Genomic DNA, 12,952 nt, shown 5'->3' on the forward strand with positions numbered 1-12,952 from the left:
AGGGGTAGATAAAAAGGAGAGTTTTCCCTCCTCTTTCTTCCTGTGAGAAGAGCAAGCAGAAAACAGCTGTTTCGTGGGCTGGGTCCTTGCCTGACACTCAGAGCGTGGGTGGCTAAAGGCTCTCATCCAAGCTGATGAGCTTGGAGAAAGGAATCTAGGGTGACCAACAACGAGCAAGTAGGGAAATCCCCCGAGGGCGGGTGGGTGGTTGGTGATGGTGCTGGTAGGGAGGGGAGAGCCTGGAGCAGCCAGGGAAAGGCCAGTCCTGTAGGCAGAGGCCTCAGATCCAAGGGTGGGCCCAATGACCTCACTCCAGGCCTCCAGTGCCCTCCCTCAGCCTGTCCACATGAGGGGCTGGAGGCAGCTGTGCAGAGATAATGAGGCCCTGGAGGGGAGGTGGTGACCAGGACTGCTGGAACCCAATGCCCCATGACTCATCTCCCTGTGCCTTAAGCCCTGAACTTGAATTTCAGTTCTTATTCAGCCTCTGGAAGAGCACACCTAAGACAGACACCCTGTATACAGGGGCCATGGGCTGCAATCCCCCGACATTACAACAATAATATCTATCATTTCTGAGGACTAATTATGGGCCAGGCCCTGTTCTAAGTGCTTTGCCACATAAGGAGCCTTGCCCAAGACCACACACAAGAAGGTGGCAGAGCCGTGATCCCACTCTGCTCCACCTTGCTGGTTCCCAAAGACCTTTATGCAAACCAGCCCTTGAACCTCCTGAATTTTCCCAGATGGTCCTTATTTATAGCTTTCTCTCCAGTTGTTCCCCAAATGCCCTAGAGCCTGCCAAAACCACACTTCCTCATGTGTATCTGGGAACGTTGGCTCGCTGTGGGCACACACCTGGTTGAATGCATCCCTGAAGTTCTGAGGCACCCAATTCAGCATGTGGGGTCGGCTCTCTCTCAGCCTGGGACTGACGGCTCCCAGGGAGCCATCACCCCTGGCAGACAGAGCCTCCTTTGGACACCATCCCTGGGACCTAGAAGCCAGGAAGCCATCCTTGCTCAACTCCACCTACTGTGAGGAAAATCCCATGGCAGAGGGGAGAGGGGAGACCTGTTCTAGACCTCCCTGATGATAAGCACTCCTTGGCATCTCAGCAGCCCCATCTGTGTCTTCCGCAGATCATCTTTTCCACAAACAATAGAAGAGCCCCATCTGGGATTAATTGAGGAGGGTTCAGCCCTGGTCCCATCCAAGGGAGGCCTCACCTACCACATCTGCTGCTGCATACTCATGGCTGCCTTCAGAACTCAGAGGAGAACTAGATCTTAGGGGAGGGGTTCCCCTTCCTCAGGCACTGTTGCGGGGGTGTAGAAAGGAATAATGTGTCCTTTACACTGTGAGATCCATAGAGGAAGCAGGCACCCAAAGATTTATGCCATTCATTGGGTCTGGTTTGTCAATCATCAAGGCCAGACTGGGCCAGAGGGGCTTTGTCAGGTGGACTCAGAGAGAGACTCACTTGTCAGTGCACAAGAGGGCAGCCGCTGCACAGACATAGGCTGAGAGCTGCGAAGAGGGAACCTAAAGCAAGTGTCGCCAGATATCCCCATTATTAGTTATCAGCTAACTCTTAGTTTTCAGTTAACGTCATAGTTTCCAGGAAATATTTTAGTTTTCTATTAATATTTTAATTAACTACTAGCATCAGAGTCATCAGCAAATATCTAAGTCATCAGTAAACATCTTAGGTGTCAGTTTCCTCTGAGTGAATGTAGTAGACCTCTTAGTCATCATTTACTTCATTATTACCAGTTATGCACTAATAATTAGTGGTCTGCTAATATCTCGTCTACCAATCATCTTCAGCAATAAACATGCTTTAATTATCAGCTGATAATTAATGTAGCCATAACAAATAAACCCCCAAATGTCAGTGGTCTGACCCAGCAAACTTTATTTCTCTTTCCCATGAGTCTAATCCTCTAGAGAAGGGAACAGGGGAGGAGGTTCTGTTCCGTTCAGTTCCAGCTTGACGGAGGGTTCGTGCAGACTACACCGTCTCCAGCTCTTGGCTTTCATGGTTGCCCCTGACATCAAATCCAGCCCGCAGATAAGGGGGAGAGAGGTGGAGTGTCACAGTGGCTTTGGCCAGGTCTGGAAACAGTGTACATCACTTCTGCCCACTTCCTCTTGGCCAGAATTCAGTCACGTGCCTCAGCCAATTGCTAGGGGCTGGGGGGCCTGATCTTGGAGGGCAGCTGGCTGCCTCTGCCACATGGACAATCTTTGTTTTCGAATTGTTGCTTGTCAGTGTACACCTAAGTTGCCTTCTAAGTATCTCAGGTGTCTGCTAACCACCTTGTTTTGCAGCTACTCCTGAGTCACAGCTGTTTGCCTTCTAAATCTGTGACAGCTGCTGTGAGTCTAAAATAGCAGAGCAATCACAGACTCTTGTTGCCTGCCAAACTGGGATGGTGCCTGCCCCTTGCTCGAGACTTTGCATGGAGATGTGTGAAGTCACGGACGTGCTTTGTGCCATTTTATAAAATACCGGGTTTACTCCGAGGGTTTGTTTATTGGTCCCCAATTCTCCCCACCTTCCTTCTTCTGTGAGGCTAACACATTGGTTTGTGAGACAGTTTGGAGTATTTTGTTTTAGGGGGTGTCAGGACATTTTGAAAGGTAGAGAAAGTCAGGCTTCCCAGATGCCCTGCAGGAAACCTGGGAAATTCTCCAGATTCCTGCTCCTAAAAGGTCATGGCTGCTCATTCAGGGTGGAAATGTGACACTTCCCCAGATGCCTCACTGTGCTCTGGTCTAGGAGACTCACACCTCACCCCAACACACACACACACCCCACCCCACCCCGCACACACACTACATACACCATACACCACCTACACCACACCACACACATGCACACGTATACACCACATACCACACATTCATACACACCACACAGCTGAGGGCCTGCTTTGGGGGAAGGTAATTTATTTTTGCCTGACAGAAGAACGTGCCTCACACCATGTGGCTGTGGAGGTGGGGAGGGCAACGTAGTCTTGAGAGTTCATCAGAGTCACAGCTGTTAGGGAAGTGCCTGGGCCTGGGGCCAAGGTGGACAGTGAAACAGGAAGGCTGCCCCCATTTCCACATGTGCTCACATGGGGCTCCCCCACCTGAGGCCTCCAACTACAGGTGCACCCCTCCCCTGACAGCACCCACCTCTGGTGGGAGTCTTCTGTATGATTAATAAAAAGCGTAGTAATAATAATCATATGTAATGGCCATGGTATATTGAGTGTTACTTTTTTTTTTTTTTTTTTAGACAAGGTCTCACTCTGTCACCCAGGCTGGAGTACAGTGTCATGACACTGCAGCCTCAACTTGCCAGGCTCAAGTCATCCTCCTGCCTCAGCCTCCCTAATAGCTGGGACCGTAGGCATGCACAAGCACACCCAGCTAAATTTTTTTTATTGTTTGTACAGACAGGGACCTACTCCCTTTGTGCCACAGATTGAGCTTGACAGATGGCCCAGAGGGTGAGAGGGGGCTTTCAGGAACTTGTCTGGGCTCTATTGTTTATGAACCATGAGATCTTTGCAGGCTCCTTAACCTTTCTGTGCCTCTGTTTCCTCCTCTGTGAAATGGAGAGAATGGCTCCAACCTCTGCCTTGTGAGGGTGCACTGAAGCAATGTGTGTGTAACAGGCTCCGGACAGCGCAGGGCGCACAGTGAGTGCACTACTCTTCCGTCATCCAGCACTCTTAGGAGGACGTGTTTCATCCCATGGAATCCTCACCAGCCATGTGTGAGGAGTGCTCACTTTACAGATGAGGAAACAGGCTTGGCAATATCAGGTAACCTGCCTGAGGCCACCTGGCCTCCCTTCTGCTCCGGCAGAAGCCCCACCCTGGCCTGGGTAAGCCTGGGAGCCAGTGCCACATCCTGATGGGGATGTGGACAGGGAACAGGCAGCCTCTCCATCCTCCAGTGCCCTGAGGAGCAGCCTCCAGAGGAAGAGGAGTTGCCAGTCTCCCTGGCCTGCCAGGAAAAGGTGAGTCCTGAGGCAGTCCTGTGGGGTGCATTGGCTATCCAGGGAGGGAGAGAGGAGCAGGTCAGAGGCCTGGTCTTGATTCTCATGGGCTTCCCTTCCTGCAGCCCTTCCTTTTCCTTTGGCCACTCATGACTGCGGGTTCCAGCCTGGGCAACATAGTCAGACCCCATCTCTACAAAAATTTAAAAATTAGCCAGGTGTGATGTGCACACCCGTGTCCCCAGCTACTCAGGAAGTTGAGGTGAGAGGATCACTTGATCCCAGGAGGTGAAGGCTGTAGTGAGCTAAGATCACGCCACTGCATTCCAGCCTGGGTGACAGAGCAAGACCCTATCTCAATAAAAATTTTAAAGACTACTGAGTGACCACAGGTGGGGTGGGTGTTCCCTGGGGGCTGCAGCGGAGATCAGGCTCAATCGAGGTCCATGCTGGGACCCGTGAGAGGTAGTGACAAACAAGGGCCTCCCAGAGGGTAGTTGAGGCTCAAGGTTGGCTTTGGGAGTCAGGGAGAGACAATGGTAGTGGGATGGAGGGGTCTTCCCTCTTGTTTTTTTTTTCTAGGTGCTGATCTCTCCCTGAAACCCAAGGGTCAGTTCAAGAGATAGGAATTGTGACTGTCTGTTGCTCCCCCAGGGTGTGTGTGTGCCTGTGCCCAGGCACTGAGCAGTGGCTCAAGGGCAGAGTCCAGGGGAGGACAAAGACCACCAGGTCACCTAGAGGGTTGTGCTCACCTGCACCTGCTGCCACAACCCCACAAGCTACTACAGACCTTGGATCAGCCTCACTGCTCTGTAGTATGCTAAGCAAATTATATCTGGAGTTGAATAAGACACAGTCTGTCCATTCCCCCACCTCCCTCCTCACTGCTTCTTGGATAGGCAGGGTGCGCTCCTGCCTCAAGACCTCACACCTGCTGTCGCTCTACCCAGAGAGCTCCTCCCCACATGGCTCACTCTCTCCTCCTTCTGTTGTCTGCTCCCAGTGAGGTCTTCCCTGGCCATCCTACATAAAATACCACCCCACCCCAGCACTCCCTACCCCCTAGCAAATAGCAGTATATTTTGCTTAATTTCCTGTGTCTTGTTCTATCATTTGTCTTCCCTTCCAGAATATCAGCATCATGAGGGCAGGGACTTTTGCAGCTTTATTTATTTATAGCAGTTTTATCATCTATTATATCTCCAGACCTAGACTGCCATTCAGGCACACCATAGGTGCTCAATAAGTATTTGAACGAATGAATGAACCCCTGTGCACCTGGCTAGTGTATTATGGGAGTCAGACAACTCACTGCAGCCCCTAGATACTCAGGGGGATCCCAGGCCGGCACCATGGGCATCACCTTGGGTGCTTGTTAGAAATGCTTATTCTTGGACCCCACCCCAGACCTGTTGAATCAGAAACTGCATTTTATTGAGATCATTGGATGATTCCCAAATGCACATTACAGTCTGAGAAGAGCTACACTCATTCTGGAAAATGGTCCCTCTAGGGCCTTCCCTAGAATGCCCATCTCCAGTATGGCTCACAAAACCCTCATGAACAATGTGGCCCCTGCCCATCTCATGAACCTGTTCTCCAGGCCCTGGACCACCACACATTCTCCACTCCAGACACAGGAGGCCCAAGCAGGTGTCAGGGACCAGCACTCCATCTCCCCTCCGGGCCTTCGCAGGGGCTGGTCTCTCCCAGAACACCCTTCCCCGCTCTCCCTGGCTAGCTCCTTGTGTGCCTTGAACAATCACTGAAAGGGTTTAGGTTACAGAGAGGCAAGGTCAGAACCTTTTTTAAAAAAAAAAACAAAAAAAAAAACAGAGTCTCCCTCTTGTCACCCAGGCTGGAGTGCAATGGTTATGATCTTGGCTCACTGCAACCTCCACCTCCCGGGTTCAAGCGATTCTCCTGCCTCAGCCTCCCAAGTAGCTGGGATTATAGGCGCCTGCTACCACCCCCGGCTAAGTTTTTGTATTTTCAGTAGAGATGGGGTTTCGCCATGTTGGCCAGGCTCCAGGCTGGTTTCAAACTCCTGACCTCAGGTCGTCCGCCCACCTCAGCCTCCCAAAGTGTTGGGATTACAGGTGTGAGCCACTGCGCCCAGCCAGTGCCCAGAGCAAGGTGGTGAGGAGCTCACCTGGGGCCAGCCCCCGAGCAGACAGGGAATGGCTGGGGCTCTGGGTGAGGGCAGAGCTGTGGAATGAGAGAGAAGGGGCAGATGGAGCAGTGTTGCCAGTGGACAGGCCCTGGCAGCATGCTGGAGAGGGAAAGACCAGGACTGGAACATCAGCACATTACTAGGGTAGAGGGTGCTGCCTTGTGGGGAGAGCCAGGAGGGCAGGCTCATTCAGGGGTCCAGAGCCTACAGCTGAGGGGGCCTGGCTGGGAAGGGGTCACTGTGTGCCCTTGAGCCACCACGCGTGAACCTGCTTTGTATCCTCCGGAGGAAATTGAGTTAAACTCCTAAGATACTTAATACCTTGAGTTAATCTCCTAAGACAGGATCTCAAGGTAGGGCAGACTGAGAATGTGTCCATTCCAAGGAGGCATGTCCCTGGGGCCAGCCTTTGGGTTATGATGGCTGAAGTGAGTCAGCAGCATGTGTTTCGCCCTGCATGGCCCATGGAGAGGCCTCTGGGAGGCAAGTGCCCATTTGCTTCCCTGATGGCTACCTCTCTGCCCGTGTGCAGAAGGTGGTGAGAAGGCAGGAGAAGAAAGGCCACAGCTCTATATCTCTTTGTTGTAACCATCACAAGGACATGGGACTTGGGCTGCAGAGGCCCTCAGAGGTCTTCTAGCCCAGGGATGCTCAGCTGCCTCCCCAGTCCCTCCTTCAGGGAACCTGCTCACCTCATGAGAAACAAACCACCATTTTTGGAGGAGTTTGAATACAGTTTCTCAGCATCTTGTTGCAATCGCTATGCACAGGGAGGTTTAAGACTCTACAGCTGGCTTCTCAATTGTTGCCAGGGAGCCTGCAGAACCAACCTGCCCTCCCCACAGCTGGATAACCTGTCTCACCAGTGCACAGTTCTCCAGTTTAGCATCTCTGAAGTCAAGATGTGTTCTTAAAGGGAACAGTTGTGATGTCATTGCTGCAAATCTTGCACATGACCACTGGTAACTTGGAAGAAAATCCCAGAGACAAGAGTGGAGCAGCTTGTTAGGAAATGCCACATCCTCAGTGCTCGTGACGATGGGAAGGATCAGAGCATAGAAGATGTGGACATCACAACTCTTGTAAAACAGTGATTCAGAAGAGTTCCGAATGAACGAATTTCAGCCATGCCTTAACTAACTTATTTTACTTGTATTTTCCTTTTTATATATGTATCATAGTGATATATGGTAAAATTTATCTAAATAATGCCCGGGCACGGTGGCTCATGCCTGTAATCCCAGCACTTTGGGAGGCCGAGATGGGCAGATCACTTTGAGGTCAGGAGTTTGAGACCAGCCTGGCCAACATAGCGAAACCCCGTCTCTATAAAAAATACAAACATTAGCCAGGCATGGTGGCACGTACCTATAATCCCAGCTACTTGGGAGGAGGCTCTTCGAAGCATGAGAATCTCTGGAACCTGGGAGGCAGAGGTTGCAGTGAGTGGAGATTGCGCCACTGCACTCCAACCTGGGTGACAGAGTGAGACTTTGTCTAAAAATAATAATAATCTAAATTTTAAAATAATAATCTAAATAAGTCTGAAAGATATAGTTCAATAAGTATAGAATTAAAAATCTAAGTAATAAGAGAACACTGTACCATAGTTTAATGTCAGCATTTTTTTTTGTTGTGTGTGTGTATGTGTGGTACATGCACCTTAAAATCAATGAGATCTTTGATTTAATGAAATATGGATAATTGTCCATTGAAGTCTACTTAATACCTTGAGTTAAACTCCTAAGATAGCATTGTACTGAAATCGTCTTGGTGTCTGTTTTCCCTGCTAGGCTACTTCTTTGAGGGCTGAGCAGCACCCTGATGATGGAGAGTCTCTAGAATCTAACACAATGTACAGTAGGGGAGCACAGTAATGTCCTGTCAACCACTGGATTTGGGTAGTGGTGTATTCCTATATACCAGCCATAAAGGTACCTGCACTTTTTTTTTTTCTGGGAGGGTGGGCAGAGTTTAGAATCCGTAAACCACTTCATCAGCAAGGCCCCTGGTGTGGTTGTATAGATTGTGCACTGCACAAAGGCACCCAGACAAGAGACCCAGTGGGGCTGAAGTTGGTGGCTGACCTGCTGCCCAAGCCACTTGCCACCCAGGCCATGTGCCCGTGGGACTGACTGCCCAGTACAGGCAGCTTTTCTCATTTTTACAAACATGCGATGGAGGTGATCAGTGGATTTGTTCCTCAGCCCCTAAGTGGAATTTTCCCTGCAGTGCCTCTGACCTTAGGAGTCCTAAGCAGCTGGTCAGGATGGGCTAAAAGCCTGACCTTCAGATTGGCCCAGATGAATGTTGTTGGGGCGGGGGAAGTGGTTACAGACTTTTGGGTGAAGCTGGTGGTGCAGGAAAAACTTTAGTTCTGATTCTGACCCTATGCCGGCTCTGTGACCTCAAGTTAGTGAAACAGAAATGGGATTTTGATTTCTTTAATTCCAAAGTTGACTCGGGGGTGCCAGCTGGTGGGTAGGGTGGGAGTTCTGAGAGGAAACAGTGCTGAAAATAGTTTGGGGACATTCTGTAAGTTGAAAACTGCAGAGCAGCCCTAAATGATGCCTGGAGATTTCTCCTCATGGGGAACAAAAGGGTAACAATTGGAGGGTTTCCTGCTTGGCCCTTCAGTTAAGAGTTTGGCTCTGGTCTCTCTGGCTGCCACAGAATCACTGATTGTTGAGGATCAGCCATGGGGCATTGTCTGAACACAGTAGCCCATTGCAAAATAGTTTGCGTGTGTTTTCAAGTCTTGGTAGCCAAGAGCTGGGCTGACCCCAAAAGCGAAGAAGCCTGATGGGGAAGCAAAGACAGCTGCGAGGAGGGAGTGAGGGAGCTGCCGGAGGAAGTACTGTGGGTCTATTTTAAGACTGGAAAATTGGAAAGCTGAGGAAGTACAATGTGTTTCAGTAACGGGGCCCAGCAATCCCTGGCCTTCGCGGGGATATTTCCCCTGAGGTGAGAGTACAGAAGGACTGAACATTTCTATTTACCAAAATGCTGAGGCCAGAGCTCATGGGAACCAGGAAGGGGAGAGGAGTGGGGAGGACAACCAAGTGTTTAAACCAGATAGAAGCCACTGGGTGTGTTGGTGGTTCTGGACCTTGGCTATGGATCAGAATGGCCCTCTCTGGGCCAGAACTGAAAACCACTGGGCAGTGGAATAATGGAGAGATTGGCGGACGATGGCCTGTGGGCCAAAGCTGGCCTAGCATCTGTTTTTGTAAATGAAGTTGTATTGGAACACTGCCATGCTTAATTGTTTATATATCATCTGTGGCTGCTTTTGAACAGAGTTGAGTAGTTGCGACAGAGACTTTATGTCCTACAAAGTCTGAAATATTTATTATCTACCCCTGTACTGGGAAAATCTGTCAATGACACAAGAGTCACTGGGCTTGGGGGTCTAAAAACTTGGGTTGAGTTCTAGTGTACCTATATCCCTATCTGGTGACCTAGGGCAAAGCTTTAGCCAAGCCTCAGTTTCTTTCTCTGTAAATCAAGTAGCAATGCCCATCTTACCCAGGTGTGAATATTGAACAGATAATATATTTATTGTACTCCTCGGAGGTATTTTTAGTTATTTTAGATATTACAACATACAACCTTATAATAATCTTCCTTGAGTTAATATTATACCACTTTACAAACAAGGTAAAAATTGAACCATTCTTGTCCGGGCGCGATGGCTCACACCTGTAATCCCAGCACTTTGGGAGGCCGAGGTGGGCAGATCACGAGGTCAGGAGATCGAGATCATCCTGGCTAACACAGTGAAACCCCGTCTCTACTAAAAATACAAAAATTAGCCCGGCGTGGTGGCAGGTGCCTGTAGTCCCAGCTACTCGGGAGGCTGAGGCAGGAGAATGGCATGAACCCGGGAGGCGGAACTTGCAGTGAGGCGAGATCACACCACTGCACTCTAGCCTGGGCGACAGAGTGAGACTCCGTCTCAAAAAAAAAAAAAAAAAAAAATTGACCCATTCTTGCAACAGTTTCCCTTCCCTGTCCTTTGAAGGTATGGGCATATACTTTTTCTACATATTTTATAAATCCCACATAAATGCATATTATTTTTGCTTCAGACAGTCAAGTCTTTAAAGAAATTTTAAAAAGAAAAAATACTTTTATATTTACCTCAATAGTTACCATTTCTGGAGTTCTTTCTTCTTCTTGTAGTTCTGGGCTTCAATCTGAGATAAACTCCCTTTAGCTTAAAGCATTTTCTTTAGTGTTTCTTATAGTGGTTCTGCTGGCAGTAAGTTCTCATAGCGTTGGTTTGAGAAACCTTTCTTTCCCTATACCATACTGGATATAGCCTTCTAGCATGGTACTCTTTTTTTTCAACATTTTAGATGTCATTCCATTGACTCCTGGATTTCATTGTTTCAGATGAAAATTAACCATCATTCTTTTTGTTGTTGTATTAAAGATAATGTTTTCTTTCCTTTGGCTACTTATAAGATTTTCTCTTTTAACTCTAAAGATTTTATCTATAGTTTGACTAGGATATGCCTAGTTGTAGTTTTTTTCTTTGTATTTATCCCGCTTGGGGTTTTTAAGATTAGGAATCTGTGGGTTGATATCTTTCGTCAATTTTGGAAAATTGTCAGCCATTACATCTTCAAATATTTCTTCCCCAATTTCACCTCTCTTCTTTTTCTGGTGTATCACTTAAATTTACATCTGATCATTTGATATTGTCTCACAGTCCTCTGACAGCCCGTTCTGTACTTTTTTTTTATTTTAAAAAGAAATCATACAGTTGTGAGAAATTATTAATAGATATCCTTTGGACCCTTTACCTAGTTTCCCCCAGTGATAACATCTTGCAGAATTACAGTATATCACAACCAGGATACTGTCCTTGATAAAATCCATCAATCTTGTTCAGATGTTCTTAGTTCTACTTGTATTGATTGTATGTGTTTGTGTGTGTGTGCACGTGCACACATGTATTTAGTTTTTGCAGTTCAATCACAGATGTATGTTCATGTATGCACCATCACAGTCCAGATTCAGAGCAATTTCATCGCTACAATGTTTCCTCAAGTTACCCTTTTATAACCACCACTATCTTCCTACTACACCCCTACCTCATCACAAACCTCTGGCAACCACTAATCTGTTCTTCATCTCTATAATTTGGATATTCAAGAATGTTAACATAAATGGTATTATATAGTGTGTGGCCTTTCAGATTGCCTTTTTATACTCAGCAGAATTCCCTTGAGATTCATCCAAGTTGTTGCATTTATAAATAGTTCTTTTTTTATCATTGAGTTGAATTCTATGGTATGAATATATCATTGTTTGTTTAACTATTCACCCATCAAAGGACATCTTGGTTATTTCCAGTTTTGGCTATTATCAATACAGCTGCTATGAACATTCATGTACAGGTTTTTGTGTAAATATAACTTCTCATTTCTCTGGGTAAATGCTGTGGTTTGAATGTCTCCTCTAAAACTCTTATTGAAACTTAATCCCCAATGGCAGTATTGAGAAGTGGGGCCTTTAAGAGGTGATTGGAAGGCCGGGCGCTGTGGCTCACGCCTGTAATCCCAACACTTTGGGAGGCTGAGGCGGGTGGATCACCTGAGGTCAGGAGTTCAAGAACAGCCTGGCCAAAATGGCGAAACCCCATCTCTACTAAAAATACAAAAATTAGCCAGGTGTGTTGGCACGTGCCTGTAATCTCAGCTACTTGGGAGGCTGAGGCAGGAGAATCGCATGAACCCAGGAAGCAGAGGTTGCAGTGAGCTTAGATCGCACCAATGCACTCAAGCCTGGGTGACAGAGCAAGACTCTGTCTCAAAAAAAAAAAAAAAAAAAAAAAAAAAAAGATGATTGGATTACACCATTAATGGATTAATGGATTAATAAATTAGTGGATTGATGAGTTATCATGGGAGGGGAATTGGTGACCTTATAAAAAGAAGAAAAGAGACTTAAGATGGCAAGTTAGCATGCTCAGCCCCTCACCACAGGATGCCCTGCACCCCCTCAGGACACCAGAGTTCCCACCAGCAAGAAGGCTCTCACCAGATGCAGCCTCTTGACCTTGGACTTCTCAGGCTACATAACTGTAAAAAATAAATTCCCTTTCTTAATAAATTACCCAGTTTCAGGTATTCTGTTACAAGCAATAGAAAATGGACTAAAACACTGCCCAAGAATGCAATTGCTAGGTCACAGGATAATTGTATATTTACTGGCATGTGTTTTGAGTTCTCTAATTCTTTCTTCTTCTGTGTGGACTCTATTATTAAATTTATAAATGAATTCTTCATTTATACTGTATATTTTAATTCAAACATTTCTTTTTTTTAAAGTTTTATTTCTCTGTCAAATACTTCATATTTTCCTATGTTTGCCTATCTTTTTACATAAATTCTTTAACATATTTAAATAGTTATCTTAAATCCTTGTTTGCTAATCCCAGCATCTGGGTTATCTGTGGGTCTGCTTCTGTTGATAATTTCTTTTTGTCTGATGAAGGATTACATTGTCTTTCACATGTCTTATCATTTTTTCAGTGTATGCCAGAGATAGATATAAAAGCACAGGAGAGAATGAGGTGCATAATATTCCCCCCAGAAAGAACTATCATCTTTCAGGAAGCTAGAGAGAGGGGCCCATCTGATCAAGAGCTGCATTCTGTGAACACTGAGATGCAGCCTTGGTAATTTCAGTTCACTTAGTTTCAACTCTTGAGTGTGGTATCAGGCCACCCCCTCCAGCAGAGATGGTCTCTGAACAGGTGCTAAGGAGAT

This window comes from Pan troglodytes, chromosome 2 (assembly GCF_028858775.2).
Source record: "Pan troglodytes isolate AG18354 chromosome 2, NHGRI_mPanTro3-v2.0_pri, whole genome shotgun sequence".
Lineage (NCBI taxonomy): Eukaryota > Metazoa > Chordata > Mammalia > Primates > Hominidae > Pan > Pan troglodytes.